The following is a 22,276-nucleotide window of genomic DNA, read 5'->3' as shown; positions in this document are numbered from 1 at the left end:
AAGAGGACACTTAGGCAGTCTCAAAAATACCATACTTAATGGGTCTTACTCCATTAATAGCAAAGGTACTGGGTGTTTTATCTATTTTGCCATTTTCTTATTTGGTTGATAATTTTTTAACCACACTGTATATTTATTTTATATTTGGCAGGCAAATATTCCTTAAGTTGTACAATAAATTAATTTATTTACAATTGTAAAAAAGCCAGGTCCGGATTAAAAAATATTGGAAAAATTTTCCGAACCAAAAACAACACCCTGTACATAAAAAATTTTTAAAATGAATTTTTCAGTTAAAAATGGGATAAAACACTAATTTAGTGGTATACTTTGACTTTTCGGCAAAATAATTTTTCTGGTAAAATTTTGAATTTGAATTCTGAAATTATGTGAATTGCGAGAGCTCTAAGTAGAAAAAAATTTAAATACAACTTACAACTTGTTAACCGCACTGTATATGTATTTTATATTTAACATACGGATATTCGTTTAGGTGTTTAATCGATTAATTTATTTACAATTCTAAAAAATCCAGACCCGGATTAAAAAATATTGGGAAAATGTTCGGACCCAAAAACAACACCCTGTACATTAAATTTTTTTTAAATGGATTTTGCATTTGAAAAGAGGATGAAAAACTAAATTTAGTGGTATACTTTGAATTTTTGGCAAAATGATATTTTTGGTAAAATTTTGAATTTGAATTCTGAAATTATGTCAATTGCGAGAGCTCTAAGTAGAAAAAATGAAAATGCGACTTAATTTTAATTAATACCATTATTTACTTAATCTAAATTTTTAAAATGTTAACATTTCAGTGTTTTTTTATTATGTGTGACAAATAGTTTATGGCGAATAGTTATCTTTAAATAATGAATAAATAATAAAGGGTCAATAAAGAAAACGAATACATCACTTTAATCAACAAAGTATCTAAAAATTATAGCAAAACAGCGAAAATTTGCAACATAATAACTACTTATTCAAAACTAAACCTACTTATTCAAAATTACCACCATCAAAAATTATTTTTATGTGTGCAAATTTTAATATTTTACCAAATTAGATTAAATAACATGGTATTAATTAAATTTAAGTCATATTTGAATTTATTTTACTTTGAGCTTCGCAATTCACATAATTTCAGAATTAAAATTCAAAATTTTACCAAAAAAATTAGTTTGCCCAAAATTCAAAGTATACCACTAAATTTAGTTTTTCATCCCCTTTTCAAATGCAAAATCCATTTTAAAAAAATTTAATATACAGGGTGTTTTTTAGATCGGTAAATTTATACAACTTTTTTTTAATCCGGACCTGGATTTTTTATAATTGTAAATAAATTAATTGATTGGACACCTAAAAGAATATTGGTGTGTTAAATATAACATCAATATACAATGCGGTTGATAAGTTTTAAGCTGTATTTCATTTTTTTGAAGTTATACTTCTTTACCGGCGATATGAGGGTGAATTTTTATATGTTAAAACCTATGATCCCGGCGCATGCGCATTATAACTTTGTTCTGATTGGATGTTCAAATGACATGTCAAAAATTATTCAATATGGCGGCTGTGGCACAGCTGTACGTACAATAGTTTGATTATTTATGGTTGTTGCGTTTTGAAATTTGTGGGAAACCAAACAAAGTTAGTTAATAGTTATACTGCCTTTTTAAATAGTTTTCATATACCTACATTTTTGGACTTTTGGACTATTGTGGACAAGGAAAACTCATTCTAATTTGGTAAGTAGTTTTTATTATAATCATATTGTAATAATACATTTAAATTAGGTCCGATTTTTATTTTTAAATTATGATTTTTTGGCGTAGGTAGATTTATTTATCTAGTAGGTATGTAATGCTTTGATTTACATACTTAATTTATTACCAACAAAAGTTCTACCAATCTTCATCTAATATATTGTTTTCTTACTGTTTTGTTATATTTTTATATTTTCTTCCACAAAATTTAAACTACATAATTTAATTATATTCAAAACAACTGTCAAACAGTAAAACGTTCAGTTACCCTATTTTTCCACATGACAAATAATGTGGAATTGGACGAGTGAGTCTAGGTTTCGATTACGAATCAAAGCGCAGCGAAGTTCACGGGTTCGATTCCCGATGCAAGTTTTTATTTTTTTATTTTTTTATGCATTTTATGATTGTAAGTATATTTTTTATATAATTTTTTCTTTCAGAAAATGCGTATTTAAAATTTTTGCCAACAATTAATATCGTTCAGAAATAATTTTTTCTTTGTGGCATTTTTCAATGTGTATGTGTGTGTTTTATTCTTTTATTTTTTAAAATTTTTGGTATTGTCTTAAAAATCACATAATATGTAGTAGAAGTATAACTTCTTACGTGCGTACAAAGTACACACACATTCTTTTTTTTACTTAGAGCTCTCGCAATTCACATAATTTCAGAATTCAAATTCAAAATTTGACCAGAAAAATCATTTTGCCGAAAATCCAAAGTATACCACTAAATTTAGTTTTTCATCCTCTTTTCAACTGAAAAATCTATTTAAAAAAAAATTAATGTACATTGTGTTGTTTTTGGATCGAAACATTTTTCCAATATTTTTTATTTGCAAATAAATTAATTTATTGTACACCTTAAATTAAATTTTAGTGTCAAATATAAAACTTTACAGTGTGGTTAAAAAGTTATGAACCAAATAAAAAAAGAATGCGTGTGTACTTTGTACGCACGTAAGAAGTTATACTTCTATTATTAGTCCAGGGTAATAAGGTTTTTCCCATGACACTCGAGCAGCCAGAGTACTGAAGCGTTTTTTCGACAGGTAATACCTATAAGAGCAAATTGTAACTATTTCCATTTTCCCTTTCTTTCAAATCAATGGAAAACATTGAAACTTATGGTTTTCTTAGTACAAATATCTTTGAGATTTTGGAAAAAGCTTTAAAATGACGTATTACAAAGTTTGATATACTCATTTAAAAAAAGTAAAAATTAGTGTACAGCTTTGAAATTTTTGTCATATGGCTCTTTGGTGCTTAATATGTGATAAAAATTTCAACGCGATTCATTCAATTGTTTAAATTTTATTCAAATTGTTTATCCCAGAGAGCATTTTTTTTGCAATAACATAAGTCAGAAGAAAATAAAGTTAGAACCATTCCACAAGTGTCAAATGAAAGAGCATGAGCTATGTTTTCAACTTGGTTTAAAAAAGTGAATAATAAATGCATTTATTAGTAATAAATAATTATGCAAACGTATCGTAAATCTTTCCTTATAAACTTTTTATTTTGTTATATAAAAAATTATACATATTTATTACAATTTTTTATCAATTATGATATAGATAACATTACTTGGTAGTTGTGCACTTAAAACAGGGTAAAAAAGTTAATTTTTTTTAAAAAGTTATCCAAAAAGTTTATAAGGAAAGATTTACGATACTTTTGCATAATTATTTATTACTAACAAATGCATTTTTTATTCACTTTTTTTAAACCAATAGGAAAATATAGCTCATGCTCTTCCATTTGAAATGTGTGGAATTGTTCTAACGCCATTTTTTTCTGAATTATGTTATTGCAAAAAAATGCTCTCTGGGATAAACAATTTGAATAAAATTTAAACAATTGAATGAATCACTTTGAAATTTTTATCACATATTAAGCACCAAAGAGCCCTTATATGACAAAATTTTCAAAGCTGTACACTAATTTTTACAGTAGATATTGCGAAATTAATTTTTTCTACAACCACTATTCAAAGTGCACTTTTCTGCACGGTTTTATGTTAGCAAACTTGATATTTTCTCACAGTATAAGATATTTGACATTAGTGTGCAGAAAAGTGACGTTTCTGTGCCGCAAAGTGACGTTTCTGTGCCGCAAAGTTCTTTTCTGCACAGTTGACTACCTCATTCTGAGTAACGTTATATTCTGTTTACATCCGTGGAATACCGCATTCTGAGTAACGTTATATTCTGTTTACATCCGTGGTTAAACTTTAGACAAATATATAACCTATAAGACAATTATTATATTTAACTATAGCATAGAAACTAAATTATGGATGTTACAACTGTTTTATTTTACAATTTTATTCTTATTAAACATTTTATAATTATCAAATAACCAATAAGGATTTAGCAACCTGTGCAAGAGACGTCGAATGAAGTAGGTTTTGTGCAAATACGTGACTGCATATATATAATGTCAATAATGTGTAATAATTGTTTAAATTTAAACAAATTAAGGAAGTGCATTAATTTTTTAACTGATTTCTGTGCAATTTATTTAGGTATAAGAAATTTAAATTGATTAGTAGGTATTAATTAAATACAGTTTAAAATTTATCACATAGGTACCTATTATAATTAATCGTCGTTTGGAAATTGTGATTTTTATTTTTAGGAAAAACTGTGCTTGTAGAAAAAGTATAGTGTGAAACACGTGCAGAAAGGTAATTTCTCACTCGTTTGAATTGCGGCACTCGCTTGCGCTCGTACCGCAACTTTTCAAACTCGTGAGAAATTAGTACCTTTCTGCACTTGTTGCACAATATACTATTTTGCAATTCCGACCTTTTTTCGCACTTATATTAACAATAAATGAGTATATCAAACTTTGTAATATGTCATTTTAAAGCTTTTTCCATAATCTCAAAGTTATTTGTACTAAAAAACTCATAAGTTTCGGTGTTTTCCATTGATTTGAAAAAAAGGAAAAATGTCATTTTTTGACAGTTAATTGTTTATAAATAAAAATGGCCGCCAGATCCTACGCAGGAAATAGTTACAATTTGTTCCTATAGGTATTACTTGTCGAAAAAACGCTTCAGTACCCTGGCTGCTGAAGTGTCACGAACAGGGTATATTTTTGTCTTATTACCCTGGCCTATATATGATTTCTTAAAAATAAATATACTTTAAACATTTTGTTTTAATTTTTTTTAAACACCAAACTAATTTTGTGCTTATCGCTTTCAAAAAAATAAAAAGAAGTATAGGATTGCTCCGGATTCGAACTCAAGACCTCTCGATCTCTGGCCGAATGCTATACCAAATACGCTACGAGGACTGTGTCTGTATCGATTCGGACGTACCTAATGACAATTCACGGTAACAAACAAACAAGGTGAAGTATAATAAATATACAATAAAATGTTTTAATACTACTCATCTTACTCCTGAGGAAGACAAATCCAAAGACACAAAAATTATAATAAATATTATATTTACTAAAAACACAAATATGTTCTTTTCTTGCACTGCTATACTTATACATAACTTGAAAGATAGCAACTAAACGCCTGTCTGTGTGCGCATGCTCGCAGTATTATGAAATTTTACTCTCAATCGCGCCTAAAGAAGTATAACTTCAAAAATGGCCAAATTGTTAAAACACACAGTATCTTTGTTATTAATGAAGTAAGACCCATTAAGTATGGTATTTTTGAGACCGCCTAAGTGTTCTCTTTCTACAGTTAACGTATTTTACTTTCCCAATGAAACACCCTGTATAAAGTTTGCTATTGAATTAACTTAAAAACAACCTGCTAGTTTTCACAATCATAAACTTGTCAGGATGACACGTTCCACAATTAAAACTTCCCCTGTTACAGTGTTCCCATACATCAAAGTTTGTCCTACTAGACATCGTTAAGCTATTAACAAAGTTTCAGCTTGCTGTTAATAAACTTTTTTTGGTGCGCAGGATCCAGGCCTATCATAGATAAATCGATAAAATAATATTTTCTACGTCTTAAATTTTACCTTTTACTTCATTAATCACGATGCGCAAAACTCAAGTCGACAAAAATATCTAAAACCGCCAAGGTCAGACCGATTGAAACGCGACGTTGCCAGATTAATAGGGTTTCAAAGGTTTTTATGTTTTTTACTTGTTACCTGTTTCAAAGTATAATGTCCTTCTGTTTCCTTCGCGTAAATAATGTTAAAACATTGTAATATAATTCCACGGGATTGTGTACTTAATATTCTAATTTTCACGGCACTTCTAATATTCTTCTTCTTCTTCTTCTTCTTCTTCTGGTAGCAATATAACCCGAGGGGGTCTTGGCTGACTGCACAACTCGCTTCCATCTCGAACGGTCGTCCATGATAGTTGGGTCAGTGGATAGCCTCATTGTTCTTAAATCTGACTATATATTGTCTCTCCATCGCATTCGTGGGCGTCCTAAGGGCCTTCTTCCTGTGAGAGCTTCCTCCCAGATCAGTTTGGCAAGGTGGTTATTAGGGAGTCTATGGACATGACCTAATCTTAGACGCTGAGGTTTAATTTTTTGGACTACGTCGCTCGCCCTATACATCTGCTTGACCTCAGCATTTGTTCTCACTCGGTATTGGTTGCTATTAGGGTCATGATAAGGTACAAAGATTCTTCTGAGGATTTTTCTCTTAAAACATCTAAATTTTCTTTCAATTGCTTGGGTCAGAGTCCACGTCTCACACCCATACATGAGCACCAGTCTAGTCACTTGTAAAATGCATGTTTATTAAAATAATATTGAATGTATTCTAAATCAACAACTATTCAACGATTTTATCTGACAATGTCGCTAAGATATCTTAGATATCTTAAATGTTTGAGATATCTTAGATATCTTAGTTACCTTATATGAGTTTATAGCTCCATACTATGTTATGTGGAGTGGTTTGGTTCGTATACTATTATTCACGATAAATATAAACTTCTTGGTTTGAAAGCTAGTGTTGTCTTACAATTTGTTGATGTACTAGTACTAGAAGACAAGGCTCTCAAATTGCCCTATAAGCGAATCAACGAAGCACTAAAAAGCCCAAAACCTCTGTAAATATCCATCTGTAAAAATATTAGTACATTTGGACGTTGAGAGGTAACTCAAATAATAATATTTGAGTTATCCTCTCTCTCATAAAGGTCCGGAACATTGTTTAAATAATCAAAATGTCAAAAAATGAAGGAAAAATTTGATTTTTTTCTTCGTTTTTTGATTATAACTTTAAAAGTATTCATTTCCGAGAAAAGTTGTATTGACATAAAAGTTTCATAATTAAATTTTCTACAGCATAGAATGGGCTAAAAATTTAAAAAATGGTCACCCTTGTTGCAAAATAGCAATAATTGCGAAAAAAACCGTACAAAAACAAGTATTGGCATTTTATGTTTTTCAACCATTTATGCTACACTTAGGACCTTCATATTTCACCCAAAAAAACTTTATGATACAATAAAATAATACTGTAAATTTCATTAAGATCGGTTTAATAAATTTTACAAAATATATTTTGCAATCCAGCTTTCGCAAAAAAAATTCATTTTTTCAAAATGTTACAGGACTGAAAATAAAGCAGATAGCAAGTTGAAATTTTTTTTACCTATAGGAGTGTACTGTACCTTTCGTTTGCAATTTGCAAAATTAAAATCTATTAACTACCACGGCGTCAGGAATTTTTTTAAATAAACATTAATTATTGGTGCTGCGCGCAGGACAGCGGATATTTTGCTCTAATTGGGCATTTCAATGACCTTTTTTTAATTTTTATTACATGTTGATATAAATAAATAAATTTGTTTATTGCAAAATAAAAACACATACTCTATCCTTTGAAATAACACTTTTTTAGCAAAAACTTTCTTTGTTCATATATTTTAACTTAGAGAATAAACATTTATTATTTTGAAACATATGCAATTGTTTAAACAATATTTCACAAACAATAATAAAATTAGTTTGATTTTTGTGGAATTAAAATAATAAAATACAACAAAATATAGAGTAAGAAAATAATATATTAGATAAAGATTGGAAGAAATTTTGGTGGAAATCAACTGTGAATCGAACACCGCTGTCCTGCGCGTAGCACCAATAATTAATGTTTATTTAGAAAAATTCCCGACGCCGTGGTAGTTAATCGATTTTAATTTTACAAATTGCAAATGAAAGGTACAGTACACTTCTATAAGTAAAAAAAATTTCAACTTGCTATCTGCTTTATTTTCAGTTTTGTAACTGTATTTTTAAAAAATGATTCTTTTTTGCGAAAGCTGGATTGCAAAATTTATTTTGCAAAATCTATTAAACCGATATTAATGAGATTTACAGTGTTGTTTTACTATATCATAAAGTTTTTCTGGGTAAAATATGAAGGTGCTAGGCGTAGCATAGATGGTTGAAAAACGTAAAATGCGAATACTTGTTTTTGTATATTTTATTCGCAATTATTGCTATTTTGCAACAAGGGTGACTATTTTTTAAATTTCTAACCAATTCTATATTGCAGGAAATTTAATTGCACAACTTTTATGTCAGTACATATTTTCTCGGAAATGAATACTTTTAAAGTTATAATCAAAAGACGAAGAAAAAAATCGAATTTTTCCTTCATTTTTTGACATTTTGATTATTTAAACAATGTTCCGGACCTTTTTGAGAGGGGGATAACTCAAATATTATTATTTGAGTTATTTTCAAGCAATTTCTGCAAAAAAACTTGAGTCACCTCTCAACGTCCATCTCAAAACAGATGGGCCCTGGACTAAAATTGTTCTGTAACTTTTTGCATTCGATTCAAGAGAGTGTTAGGAAACTTGTGAAGCAAATTGATCTCCAGGAGATGATAATTGCATTTTGTGCATAAGAAAAATGCATTCTCAAAGTAGATCTCGAAGAGATGGATAAAGAAAATTTTAGAACTTGGGAAATATTGACGGAAATGAATTAACTAAGCTCGATAAATATTGAGAATAAAGTGTTGAGAGAGCACTTTTTTGTAATGACGCTTTTGTCTAATATATCTTACTTTCCGCTCTTCCGTTTATATTTTGTAAGTTAGGCAATAGCGCTTTGAAATTGGTCAGTTTGAGCCCCAACTGAATGATTATTTCGCGGTTATCTGCTTAACCCAACCTAATTTTTGCTTGATTTCTTAGTAAACTTTTAGTTTATTGTTGTTTTTTATCTTTACGTTAGTAGTTCACCTTTAAAATTGTTCTAAATACGGTATTTGAATTTTAACTTTATTTTATTGCACAATTTTCAGTGTTTATATCTAAGAGATAAGAGGAAATACGTATTAACAAATACAAATCAATGATTTTCGTAAATAAAAACAATGAGCAGCTAATAATAAATAAACATTTTTATAAAACTATTTTTCTCTTAGACTATTGCCCTATTTCATCAACGATACCTAAACAGTTGCCTTATTAAGTAATTCTTATCGATAGGAACTTCCTAAGTCAATACTTAAAAACAATAGCGTTTCATAACTAAAAGAACTGCTTATCTAGGAATTTCTTTCCTAGGGTACGTTTGAACTATTTTTGATAAATAAAATGAAGAATAAGATGGCATTTCCTTACTTTTTCGATTATTTGTCATTATTTTTTTTTTGCCAATTTGGTTTTATTCAGTTTTGTATTTTATTTAGTAGTTAGTTATTTGTGAAATAAGTTGGTATAAATATAATAAATATAGTCTTGTATGTTATTTGTATATTTCCAGTGAAATGGAGGAAAAGAAAAGAGTTGTAAACTTCACATATGACGAAAAATTAAAGTTAGTTGAATTGTCATTAATGAAATAATTTTAAAATAAATAATATGTTGAAAATTTCATTTTATTATTGATTTTTAATGACACACTTTTAGTGATATCGTGAATGTGTTTTTGCAACACAACATTAGTTTGTTAGGTTAGTAGGTAGACTACATAATTTTGTCAATAGACCTGTAAAAAACTCAAAATGATTTTCTATATTTTCCAACACATATTATATTATTAATATGAAAGATAATACAAAATTACAACTAATATACCTAATATTACAGAATAACAGAAAAATTAAGGTAAAAAGCAAATTAGTGACAAACGTCACAAGTACATTAGTCAAAATTGTAAAAATATAACCTGACCTGTCAACGATAAGTAATACCTAAAGTTTAGGGAGATCGAAAACCGTATCCTAACGTAAGATAATGCTTAAGCGGTTTAGGCAATTCTTATCGTATGGTGAAATCTGTTTTAGAGTTAGGAAGTACCTAAACCCACTTAGGTAATTCTTAAATATTTAGGTATCGTTGGTGAAATCGGGCATATGTCACTGGGCAGATTTCCTAAATGTTTTATTATCGTCATTTCTCAAAAAAATTTACCCATATCAGCTGTTCCCAATAGCTAAATAACAAAATGTTACGTATACAGTGTACTATACTAGGGAGTGGAATCATGGACGTTAAATCTAGACACAATAAGACGACTTAACGCCTGTGACCTACAGAAGAATTATGAAGGTTTCCTGGGTAGATAAAGTTACGAACAATGAAGTGCTTAGAAGAATAGGTAAAAAGAAGGAAGCTGAACTTACAATTAAAGAAAGAAAGCTACAATATCTCGGGCATGTGATGCGGGGCGAGAAATATAGCATCCTGCGACTCATAATGCAAGAAAAGATAGGTGGCAGAAGAAGCATCGGAAGAAGACGTAGTTCATGGCTGAAGAACCTGAGAGAATGGTTTGGATGGAGCTCAATGAGGCAGTAGCTCTATTTAGAGCTACTGCCTCAAAAATTAAAAAAGCCATGATGATGATTGCCAACCTCAGCTGGGGTCTTCCTATTGATTTTCTATCTTTGTAAGGTCTCCAATGGATTGCGGCGCCGGCGTTCCACAGTGAGATTAAATGTTGAAAACGTGGTCAAAAGTCCCGGAAACAAAGTTTGTTTTATAGAGATTTTCGACTATTCAGTTATCTACGGGAGTGTTGGTACTATTGAATTCCGGTCATAGAAACAGTTGGCCGAAGAATTTTCAAGTTACATAGTAGGTTCAATAAAGTTATTGTCTTTGTTATTTCATTGCCTAACTTTATTTGCACCTGTGCAAACTATACACCTGTTATTTTTGAAGTTGTACTTCTTTACGATCGAGAGGGAATTTTTATAAATGCCGGGCGCATGCGCACATAGACAGTATGTAGTTCGTTGCTAATCTTTCAAGATATGTATGTATTGTTATATTTCTATTTGATATGAAAATTAAATTTTGATAATTATAGACAAAATTCAATTTAATATAAAATATTTTCAATTTTCTCAACCACGGGCATATAAATTTAGAACAACCTGTATACAACAAATTGTTATATTTAATTTTAAGAAGTGATTAAACAAAACTCGGGACAATGCGCTTAAAATAAAACTCAAGTGAAATCGATAATAGGTCATTATCGTTGTTCGCGGAAGGTTCGATCATTAGCCGATGCTAAATAAGACTTAGTGGAAGTAGATAATAGATCATTAAATTTTGTAATTAGTAGAAAGTAATTTTAGAATGGGAATTAACTATTTTTCTTTTGAAATCCATTAAGCATATTTAGAAAGATTAAAAATTGGTTTTGAGGAATACTGCGAATGAGAGTTGGTGGTGGAAGTTTGATTTGTGAATCTGGAAGGGATATTTAGAAAGTAGGGGAATGAATGACAAATAGAGATCAGTATGTTTTGAGCTGTCGAGAAGTGAAGTCCAGTAGTAGACGGTAGTGTACGGAGAGTGAGAAAGCCGGTGTAGTTCCGTGAGTGTGGAGTATCTATCGTGGAACGAGAGGTAGGCCAGGTTGAGAGTAAAAGAACCTCCTTGAGCCAAGAGTTCCCGGTAGCTGATTGCAGTTTCGAAAAAGGTAGAACACAGCATCGCGACAGAAGCAGGAAACGAGAGCTATACGAGCTAGTTTCAAAGGAGAACATTACTGGAAGCCAGGACGAGGTTTTGATTGCAGCCAAGGATAGCAGGAAACGGGTTTTGTGTGAAGACATTCTCAGTTCACCAGAAAAAGGTCAGTCTCATTTGTTTGGACATGAATGTATGGGTTTTTCGTATTAAATACCACATTTAAAATTGAAGAAACATAATCAATAATATCAGAAAAGCTTCATCAAACTTAAATAGAATTGTTGCTAATAAATTATAATAGTTAAATGTTAATAAAAACTTTCAATTGGAAACCAAAAGGAAATAAGATTCCCATGTGTAAATGTTATGTTTAAGAATAATAAGATACAGCAAATATTAAGCAGTGATTGCCATTTAAATAAAATAAACAATATTTTGATTACAATTGTAACCCATATGTGTTATTATTTTACTCTTTTCTTTCCTATCCCGATTAGGAACCATTGAGAAATACTTAGAAGCCACGTAAGTAAGTAATTAATTTTATAAAAAGCCCTGAGATTGAAAACATATTGATATGTGATCTGGTAAATTAATTAGATTATTATTAATGCATTGATTAAATTAAATGACATATAAAAATATTATCTCATATCAATAATCAAGATCACATCAGTATATAGACATTTTAAGATATTTTATAATACAGTAGAACGTCAATAATCCGGATTAGTTGGGACCGGACCCCATCCGGATTATCAAATTATCCGGAATATCGAAATTACCTAAAAAAAGCCAGTATACACATTAAAGTACAACAAACGTTTTAAAATTGTATGCTTTCTCTTGTACAGTAAAGTGTCTAAAAATAGAGGTGAAATTAATCAAAACACTTTTTTTATGTTTAAACACTGTATTGTAATTAATTTATAATAGCAGCATGTGTACAGTAAAAAACATCAGACATTATTTGGGCTTTTAAAAAATGTGTAAAATATTTTTGAACTGCGGTAGAGGTTCGTTTTTCGCACCTAAGTTCTTAATTTATTTTAAAGGGATCAGATATTTTTGCTAGATACAAATCCGGATTATTGACGGTCCGGATTTTTGACGTCCGGATTATCGACGTTCTACTGTAATAGTAAGTATATTTAAAGTATTTTTGTAGACTTCACTTTTGGTCTATTAAATTTGTCAATATGTATGAGAAATCTTGTAACCTGTCAAAGCAAAGGGAAATAGCTCAGTGGTAGAGCGTGTGAACCGGAGATCGAGACGTCCCGGGTTCAAATCCCGGACGATTCAATTCTTTTTTTTTTTTAATTTTTCGTATCGTTTTAATAAAAAAATTTTAAAAGTGGTAGGTAAGAAAGTTAGTAATATTTAAATAAAATACAAATAACCTGTTATTTATTTCTTTGAAATTATATAATAGAAGTACTTATAACTTCTTACGTGTGTACAAAGTACACACACATTCTTTTTTTATACAGTTTTTCTGTTATATTCACCCATTTCTTCCTAACGTGCTTTCTTCCTATTGCTTTCCTATTGTATAATCCTACGTACGGTACGTTAATTTTTTGAAGAAGTGTATCTATATATAGGTCCCACTTCCTACGTTCCACGTACACTTCGTAACTGCCAAACCAATTTGGTTTTTTAACTTCTTGATTGTCACTTATACCGATTATTCTTTTAGTTTTTGGGTATAAAACCACTTTTCTCCCACCGGGAGCTTCAAGCATCCTCAAACCGCAGGCGATACAAGAACTAGGAACTTGTTATCCAGACTGCAACCACATCACCTAGACTGTAACGACCAACATCCGTAGGCCTGGTGGAATACAGCATTTAGAACCACAGCGACAGTTACAGAAACAGCAGTACCATTCAACATCAAGAAGTTACCATCGAACCAGTACCAAAAGCCATAAGTATAATTTAAAAATTGTTAGTTTTTGACAAGAATTTGAATATATTTGTTAATGCATTTAATAAGTCATATTAAAACCTTTTTATATACTTGGCTTGGTTGGTGTCACGGACTCCGCAAATTTTGTAATCCATTTTAAAAATAGTTCTAGGCTACCTAGACACCTGAAATTTTCAGGATAGCTTAGAACTAGCTAACAATGCAATATTTAACTGCTATTATACAGGGTGATTAATTATATATTGGGGTAAAGATCAGTAGATCCGTTATAGTATGTATAGCGATAAAACTTAATAACAAAAATTGTAGCGAACTTTGAGCTTCGTATTATAAAATTAGTTAGAATGTTACAGGGTGTTCGATAACATAGTGGCAGACCAAACTTATGTTTTTTTAAATAGAACACCCTATATTTTATTTTATATTCGAAATCTTAGTAACTTTTCGATTACAAAAATATAAAGGTTTGGTATGGTATACGGGGTATTTACAAAGTTATGACCAATTTTTTATGAAAATCGTAACAAGTTTAACTACCTGTATAAATAAAAGCAAGCACAAGGTCAATGGTTTATTGACGTCATATTTTTTTATTTATTGTCAAACTTTTCGTAAATGTTTGTTTTGCTAATTTTCTTTATATTGAATACAGGATGAGTCAAAACGAAAGTACATTATTTTCTCAGTAATTTTAAACAGAACACCCTGTATTTTATATCATTATCGAAAACTACCATTACCATACTATAATTTTTGTATAACATTCCCTATGTGCAAATTTATTAGTTTTCGAGATATTTTCATTTTTCAGAGCAAAATTATTAACAATTACGGGTATAAATCTTTCCAAATTTTAAGTAAGCCATGACTGAATAATTGTCTAAAACTTCCAATTTACGATTGCTGATTATCAATCTGTAATCAAAGTTGGCTACAATTTTTGTTATGAACTTTTATTGCTATCTATTACTTATAACGGATATGCAAAGCTTTGCCCCACTGACCAATCACACTGTATGGATAAATCGATTTTTTTAAATGTCAAACTATTTTAAAAATGTGACTAATGCAATGATATTTTAAAGTACGTTAATAAATCGATATCTAGAAATTGATGGTGCCTCAGTGGCATTAGACTACAGATGGTCTCCAGTTTGAACCAGGCTGTTGCGTGTCTTTTTTAAATTGTTCTAATAAATAATTAAAAGTTTATATACTTAACATTATATATACCATTTTAAAAAAACCGTGGTATTATAAAAAATACTATTTTATACTAGTGTAATTTTTGGAATCATAATTATAAATAACAGTTAATACACCTCCTAAATATTTATATTTTATAAGTTAATTATTCTTTCCAAACATGTTGTGTCCTAAACCCTTAAACGCCCAACCTTTTTTAGGTTCCATGTACACCCAAGGGTGGGTAAAAAATGTCCACCTCGAAAATAGCTAATATATTTACTGAGAGTTGTTGGAATTGGATTAAACCTAAGAACCTTATGCTTAATAAACACAGCATCTTATAAAATATTAATATAAACAATTTACAAACCTTACAACAAAATTACAATGTACATCAAAATTAACATACCAGTAAAAGCCAGTAATTCAGATTTGTCGATTTTCTCCACATTCTTCCTTTCAGTCTCCTCATTGGCAGATAATTATGTAGATTATGTAATTCTACGTTGATAATTATATCGATTATCTTTCTACCAACGAGAAATTATATAGAAACCTTTAGTAACAAGTTTTACCAAGGGTGTCCTTTTTATGCCCACCCATATTTAACTCAAGATGCTACTTTTATTTTCAAAAATATCGGTAGAACCAAATTAACATTCGATGAAGGGCTGTCTTTTTAGCAATAAATAATTTTTTTAAATTTTTAAACACGTAATAAATATGTTACAAGGGAATACGCATTAGGTGGACATTTTTTACCCACCCTTGGGCGTTTAAGGGTTAATATGTACAATAACAAAATCGTGATATTATAAAAAGTACTTTTTTATTAGAGTGTAATTTTTGGAATTTTAAGCATTTTATCGTTAAATCGTTTATCGTTAAATTATTTTATATTCTTTCCTATAAACAATAAAAAGGTTTTATTATAAAAAAGTTCTTTTTTATAAAAGTGTAATTATTTTATTATATATTTATTGAACAATAAACATGATTGGTTAAAAATACTGTTTTGGTTGCTTCCATTCTAAATTTTCAGAGTTCATACCTATGAATAGGACAAGACGAACACACACCTTGAGAGACTTAGCTAAGCTAGGGTTAACGATGGCTATCTTGGTTAGTTGAAACAATATTTTCGAATGGTATTTCAATCAGCTGGGGTAGTCTATCGCCTTTTCTTTTTTCGTTTCAAGATAGAGAGTTCCATTGAAAATAAAAGTTGATTTAATAGTCCATTCTTTCACGGTTTTTGCTCTAAATTTTAAAGAACCCCTTGGATTAACATGAAATTTGGCATACGTATAGCTTACATGTCAAAGAAAAAAAGTGATATTGTGCCGATGTGTGCTTTTGCCCTGGGTGTGACTTTCACCCCCTCTTGGGGGTGAAAAAATATATGTCCAATATAATTCCGGAAATGGGTAAACTGACTAATTTTAAGTAACTTTTGTTCTATAGAGCTTTTTCGCTAAGTCAACACTTTTCGAGTTATTTGCGAGTGAATATGTTCATTTTTCAACAAAATAACCACATTTTTAGACGGCTTTTTGCAAATAACTCAAAAAGTAAGTATTTTGTCGAAAAAAACGTTCTTAGCAAAAATATAGCCTATAAAAAAGTAAAAAAAGTGGTGTACGTATTAGGTCTCTGGATCTCATAGAACCAGAGTTATAGCCAATGAAAAATAGATTCATATTCACCAAATTTCAAATAGAATATTTCGACGTGAAATATCCAAAAAATTAAGCACTTTTTGGGGAAAACCCATTAAAACTTTTTTAAAGTGTTTAAAAAAAGCTTTATTTCTGTTTTTACAAAAAGATTCTAGCATTAAATTTAAGCAAGTTACGCTCAAAATAAAGTTAGTCCCTTTTGTTTTTGCAAAAAAATCGGGAAGACCACCCCCTAATTAGCAACTTAAATGAAATTAATCGTTACCGCTCCACAAATTATTTTATTTATGTTGTGTTTATATGATCTGTAAGTTTCATCGATTCAAAGTGATTATTTTTGAAAAAATTTGGTTTCAAAGTAAAATTTTTAAAAATTTTAATTTTGAAAAATATGCTTTTTTTCAAAATAACTTAAAAATTGTTAGAGATACCAAAAATCTCGAAAAAGAAAAAAAGTCAGATTTGCTTTTCTGAATATCATGTATTTTTTTGTGTTTCTGTTAGACAAAAATTGATCAAGATTTGGTGTTTTTAAATTTGCATAAATTCATGATCAGTGATTCGTTCAACCCTTTTTAACTACAACCCTTTCAGTAATAAGGACTTTGAACCGATGAAACTTACAGATCATATAAACAATATATACATGAGTAAAGAAACTTGTGAAGTCGTAACGATTAAGTTCATTTAAGATACAAATTAGGGGGTGATTTTCTCGATTTTTTTACCAAAACCAAAACTTGTTTAATTTTGATGCTAGAAATTTTTTTTATAAAACAAAAATGAAGCTTTTTTTAAACACTTTAAATAAGTTGTAATGAGTTTTCCCCGAAATGTGCTTCATTTTTGGTTATTTCACGTTAAATTATTCCATTTGGAATATGACGAACATGAACCTATTTTTCATTAGCTATAACTCTGCTTCCACTAGGTGTAGAGACGTGATATATACACCATTTTTTTAAATATTTTACAGGCTATGTTTTTTCTAAGAATGTTTTTTCGACAAAATTCTTACTATTTGAGTTATTTGCGAAAAACCGTCTAAAAGCGTGGTTATTTTGTTGAAAAAATGAACATATTCACTGCCAAATAACTCGAAAAGTATTGACTTAGTGAAAAAACTCTAGAGAACAAAAGTTACTTAAAATTAGCCAATTTATCCATTTCCTGACTTTCTTTGGACGAATATTTTTCCACCCCCAAAAGGGGGTGAAAACCACCCCCAGGGCAAAAGCACATATCGGCACAATATCACTTTTTTTCTTTGACTTGTTAGCTATGTGTATGCCAAATTTCATGTCAATCCAAGCGCTTCTTTAAAATTTAGAGGTTTTGCAATATTTTACCGTTAAAGAACGGACTATAAGTGTAATGTTCATATTATGGGATTAAGCCGTAATTATTGGTGTAGGTAATGAAAATTAGTGTAACGAAAATTAAATTTTTAAATAACTCATGTTTGACGTTTCAATTTCCACTTCGCAAATCGTTCCCAAAAAAGATTATTCTCAAAATTCTAGAAAGATTGTATCTAGATTCATTAGGTTATATGTGTCTTTTCAAAAATTGACTAATTTGGCCTAGATCTTTGGCTCTGGGCGGCCTTGTTGGTATTTTGTTGTTGTTGACCTCTTCTTGTCGTATTGGCAATTAAAGCCTGCTCAAGAACCTTGTTAGAAATTGATATCATAGTTCAATAGTATTTTAGGCATCTAGATGAGGCACAATCCATATGAGAGTGCAACTTTTCAGTCAATCATATTATTTTAACAGTTAAATTTATCAGAGTTTCAGTGAAACACCCCGTATAGGTACATTTATCTCTTTACTGATAAAATGTTTTTGGCTTCAAATGCTGCATATTGTTAGTTTTTGTAGTGATTTTCCGGACTCAATTAATTATTGCAAATAATTTTCATTAATTATTTCGATATGTCATTTTTCGAAATTAATGCTTGTGAATAATTTATGTACATGTTCTATTGATTAATTTAGCGGTTTTATAATTGCAAAAGTGGGGATGAGCGAGGTGAAAATATGTTTATTACTAAATGAACTTGTTTCTTTTTGCAAACCATGTACAGCGATGATCTTATAGTTTTTGGTATATTCTTCAACAAGAGTTGCAGGATTTGGTAAAACTTATTCGCGATGAAAAACAAACTAGCTGACCTCTGGTGGAATAAATTTAAACTACTATAAGTGGTATAAACAAACCAGAAAATTGTTGATTTGAATGGAATTTGGTCACTATTAAGTTTTTAGTAAATTTCAGCATTATGATGTTATAACATATTATGTATAGTTATATTATTATATTATATATAGTTAAATGTAAATATAAACTATTGAAATACGTCCACCAACAACAGCCATTTCCTATTTATTAGATTTATTAATTGACAGTAGGTACAAATTTAAGCTTATAATTTTTCGGAAACGAATAGAACTTATATTGACTATTTCTAGTTGTATTTTTACAATAAATAATAATTTGGTAATAGTAGGCAACCAATTGTTAATCCACGTACTAGGGGTAAATAAATCTCGAGTAGTTGATAATTAAATTTTTACTAATAAAATAAAAAAAGGTCGTAGAAAAAGTATAGTATTCTACTCACATGTAATGGCTATTACTCACTCTGATGAATTACGACACTCGCCTACGGCTCGTGTCGCAAACTTCATCATCATCAGTAATAGCCATCATTACATGCTCGTTGAATAATATACTATTTTATACGGGATTAACCACAGTTGATTGTAATGACAGTTACATTTTTACCTAAAAAGATTTGACGTTTAGAATTCCATTCCGGAAATCGTTTTCAAAAGATTAATTAATAAAGGAAGTTGCGTTGAAAAAATATATAACCACCAAGATCTTGTTGACGTTTGTTCTCTCAAATAATTAAAAATTTAGATTTGACGCACTTGCCTTTTCGATGTATGTGGTATGAGGAGGTTGGAAAAATATAATTGTGATTACTTAAATGGTTTTTTCAACATTATGTTGAAAAAACCATTTTTTTTCCTTTTATATCCTCTTCTTCAATAAGACAGTGTATGTTAATGTAATATTAAAAAACTTTGATCTAATTCGTATTTTAGAAATTCCTCCATTAGATGACTCTAAGGCCCGGTACTTTATGTCTCGATTAACAGCCGGTTAGTTAACCGGGGTTTAATCGGAACCTCTTTAGGGTCTCTTGCGTTGTAATAAATGCAATTGTAATTATTATTATACTTATTTATAATTATATTGATACTTGTAAGTGCATTTATTACAACGCAAGAAAGAGGTCCCGATTAAACCCCGGTTAACTAACCGGCTGTTAATCGAGACAAAGTACCGGGCATAAGTCTAATATTTTACATTTTACTTTTTCGCCCACTACGAACGCCAGTTCTTTACTGCCAGTTGATTTATCACTTTGTAAAAGTCTGTGTTCTTGGGTCTCTGATTTCATTACATAGTCATTTTGTTTCTTGAATTGCCTCAATTAATTATGTTTTTCTATCTAGAGAGCCATTGAGTAGGTTTCTCTGTGCACCAGGTTTATTCAAGGTTCTGACATTCCACGATTCTATCTTGAATTCCATATTTGATTGCCTAAGTCGTAGGCGGTCATTCCGTCCTAGTCCACCTGTTGGATCCGTAACTATAGTCTTCTTCCAGGGTAGTTGGCCCATCGCCCAACCCTCTTTTCGGAAACCATTTCTCCCTTCCTCGTCAGCTCTGACTCTACCTTTCACTGGGGAGGTTGGTTACCCAATCTCCGGTAGTTGGTCAAGTTTGCCAGGATTCGCCCATGTAACTAAGATTTACTTCTCGAAGGTAAGGATAGGAATTGAGTAGGAGTGGCTAGAGGTGTTATCAAGAAGCAACATCTTGTATAGGGCGGTTCATCGACTCTCGTTTGTTTCGAGCTTCTATCATATATGTTGCATAATCTGTGTATAATATTCATATATACAGATTATACAACATATGACAGAAGCTCAAAACAAATGAGAGTCGATGAAAAGCCCTATTGCGCATCACTAATTATTTGAACCACAGGGGGTGTCTCATATATGATGTTAGAACTACTTTATGTTCGAAGCATATGACTATCATGGCCTTAAGATAGGGATGGGAAAAACCTACCGGTTTTAACATAAAATCGGTTTTTTACTTCGCTATAACCGGTTTTACCGGTTGTTTTTTTGTCCCGGTTATAAACGGTATTTTCTTTTTAAAGTAAAAACTGGTTATTAGGTTTTTACGGTGATTAGGATTAGGTTAGGTATTATTTTGGATCCCAATCATAATTATTATTCTCAAGTAATTATTCCAAACAAACCATAATTCAAATTTTATTTTATAAATACAGAAGCAAACTGAAAGTGCAAACTCACATCAGCCAGCAACAATTAAGTTTTATTATAATATGTCGTTGAAAAGGTATTTGTAATCATAATAGTTACATAAGAAGTGATCTAGTTGAAGTAGACGCAAACATCATCTATTTTCACACTTGACTCTTGACATTGAAAGTGGGTGAATGACTTTTCTGATTACCAAAAATAATGTTCTGACTATGAATATCGAATTACCGATTTAGTCCATGTGGTGAGACCGCTCCCGTCTGAAAAAAAATTCTGATTCAGTTTCTTTGTGGATTCCTATTCAAAAAATGTCCCCTTTAAACAAATCTGAAGGGTTCCGGGCGGAATTTTTGGGCAGAAATTGTTTAAACAATTTTTTTAAACAAATACAAAAGATCATGTTTTTTTGCTCTGGAACATATATTTTTAGATTTTTTGGGTCAATCTAAACAAGAAATGTATCTTGTAATTTTTCTCAAAAATTGATAGTTTTGGAGTTATAGGCGATTTAAAATCTGAAAAATGCGAAAATACGCATTTTCGAGGCTTAAAAACTCATATTCAAATTAGTATTTTTGAGGTTGCCAGATACTTAAATTGAAGACTAAATATTCAGCTTCCAGATTCTGAAGAGTGATCGCGTCTAACTTTAAACTAAACCGTTGTTTTTTAATTGTTAAATATGCGTGTTTATCCGATTTTTTTGACGGTGCGGCGCGCTCCATTTCAAAAATCTCCTATTTTCCTCCGAAAAATATTTTTCCTAGATTATTTGGGACATTCTAAATAAAATAAGTTTTTTGACATTTTTCTCAAAAGTTAATAGTTCTTAAGTTATAAGCGATTTAAAATCCGAAAAATGACAAAAAAACCCATTTTCGGATTTTAAATCGCTTATAACTTTAAAACTATTAACTTTTGAGAAAAATGTCAAGAAACTTATTTTATTTAGAATGTCCCAAAGAATCTAGAAAAAGTATTTTTTGGAGGAAAATAGGAGATTTTTGAAACGGAGCGCGCCGTACCGGCAAAAAAATCGGATAAACAAGCATTTTTAACAATTACAAAACAACGGTATAAATTAAAGTTAGACGCGACCACTCTTCAGAATCTGGAGACTGAATATTTAGTCTTCAATTTAAGTATCTGATAACCTAAAAAATACTAATTTGAATATGAGTTTTTAAGCCTCGAAAATGCGTATTTTTGCATTTTTCAGATATTAAATCGCCTATAACTCGAAAACTGTCAATTTTTGAGAAAATTGACAAGATACCTTTCTTGTTCAGAATGACCGACAAAACCTAAAAATATATGTTCCAGAGCAAAAAAACGTGATCTTTTGTATTTGTTTAAAAAAATTGTTTAAACAATTTCTGCCCAAAAATTCCGCCCGGCACCCTTCAGATTTGTTTAAAGGGGACATTTTTG

At 30.2% G+C, this 22,276-nt stretch overlaps 1 protein-coding gene across 1 annotated transcript in view; it reads right to left on the bottom strand.

Annotated features, from left to right (window-relative positions):
* Window positions 1-22,276, bottom strand: part of LOC126879271 (cyclin-A2-like) — a 132,600-nt gene that overhangs the window by 30,198 nt on the left and 80,126 nt on the right. The window lies entirely within an intron of this gene.

This window comes from Diabrotica virgifera, chromosome 1 (assembly GCF_917563875.1).
Source record: "Diabrotica virgifera virgifera chromosome 1, PGI_DIABVI_V3a".
Classification (NCBI taxonomy): Eukaryota; Metazoa; Arthropoda; class Insecta; order Coleoptera; family Chrysomelidae; genus Diabrotica; species Diabrotica virgifera.
This window is presented reverse-complemented; position numbering and strand designations above follow the sequence as displayed.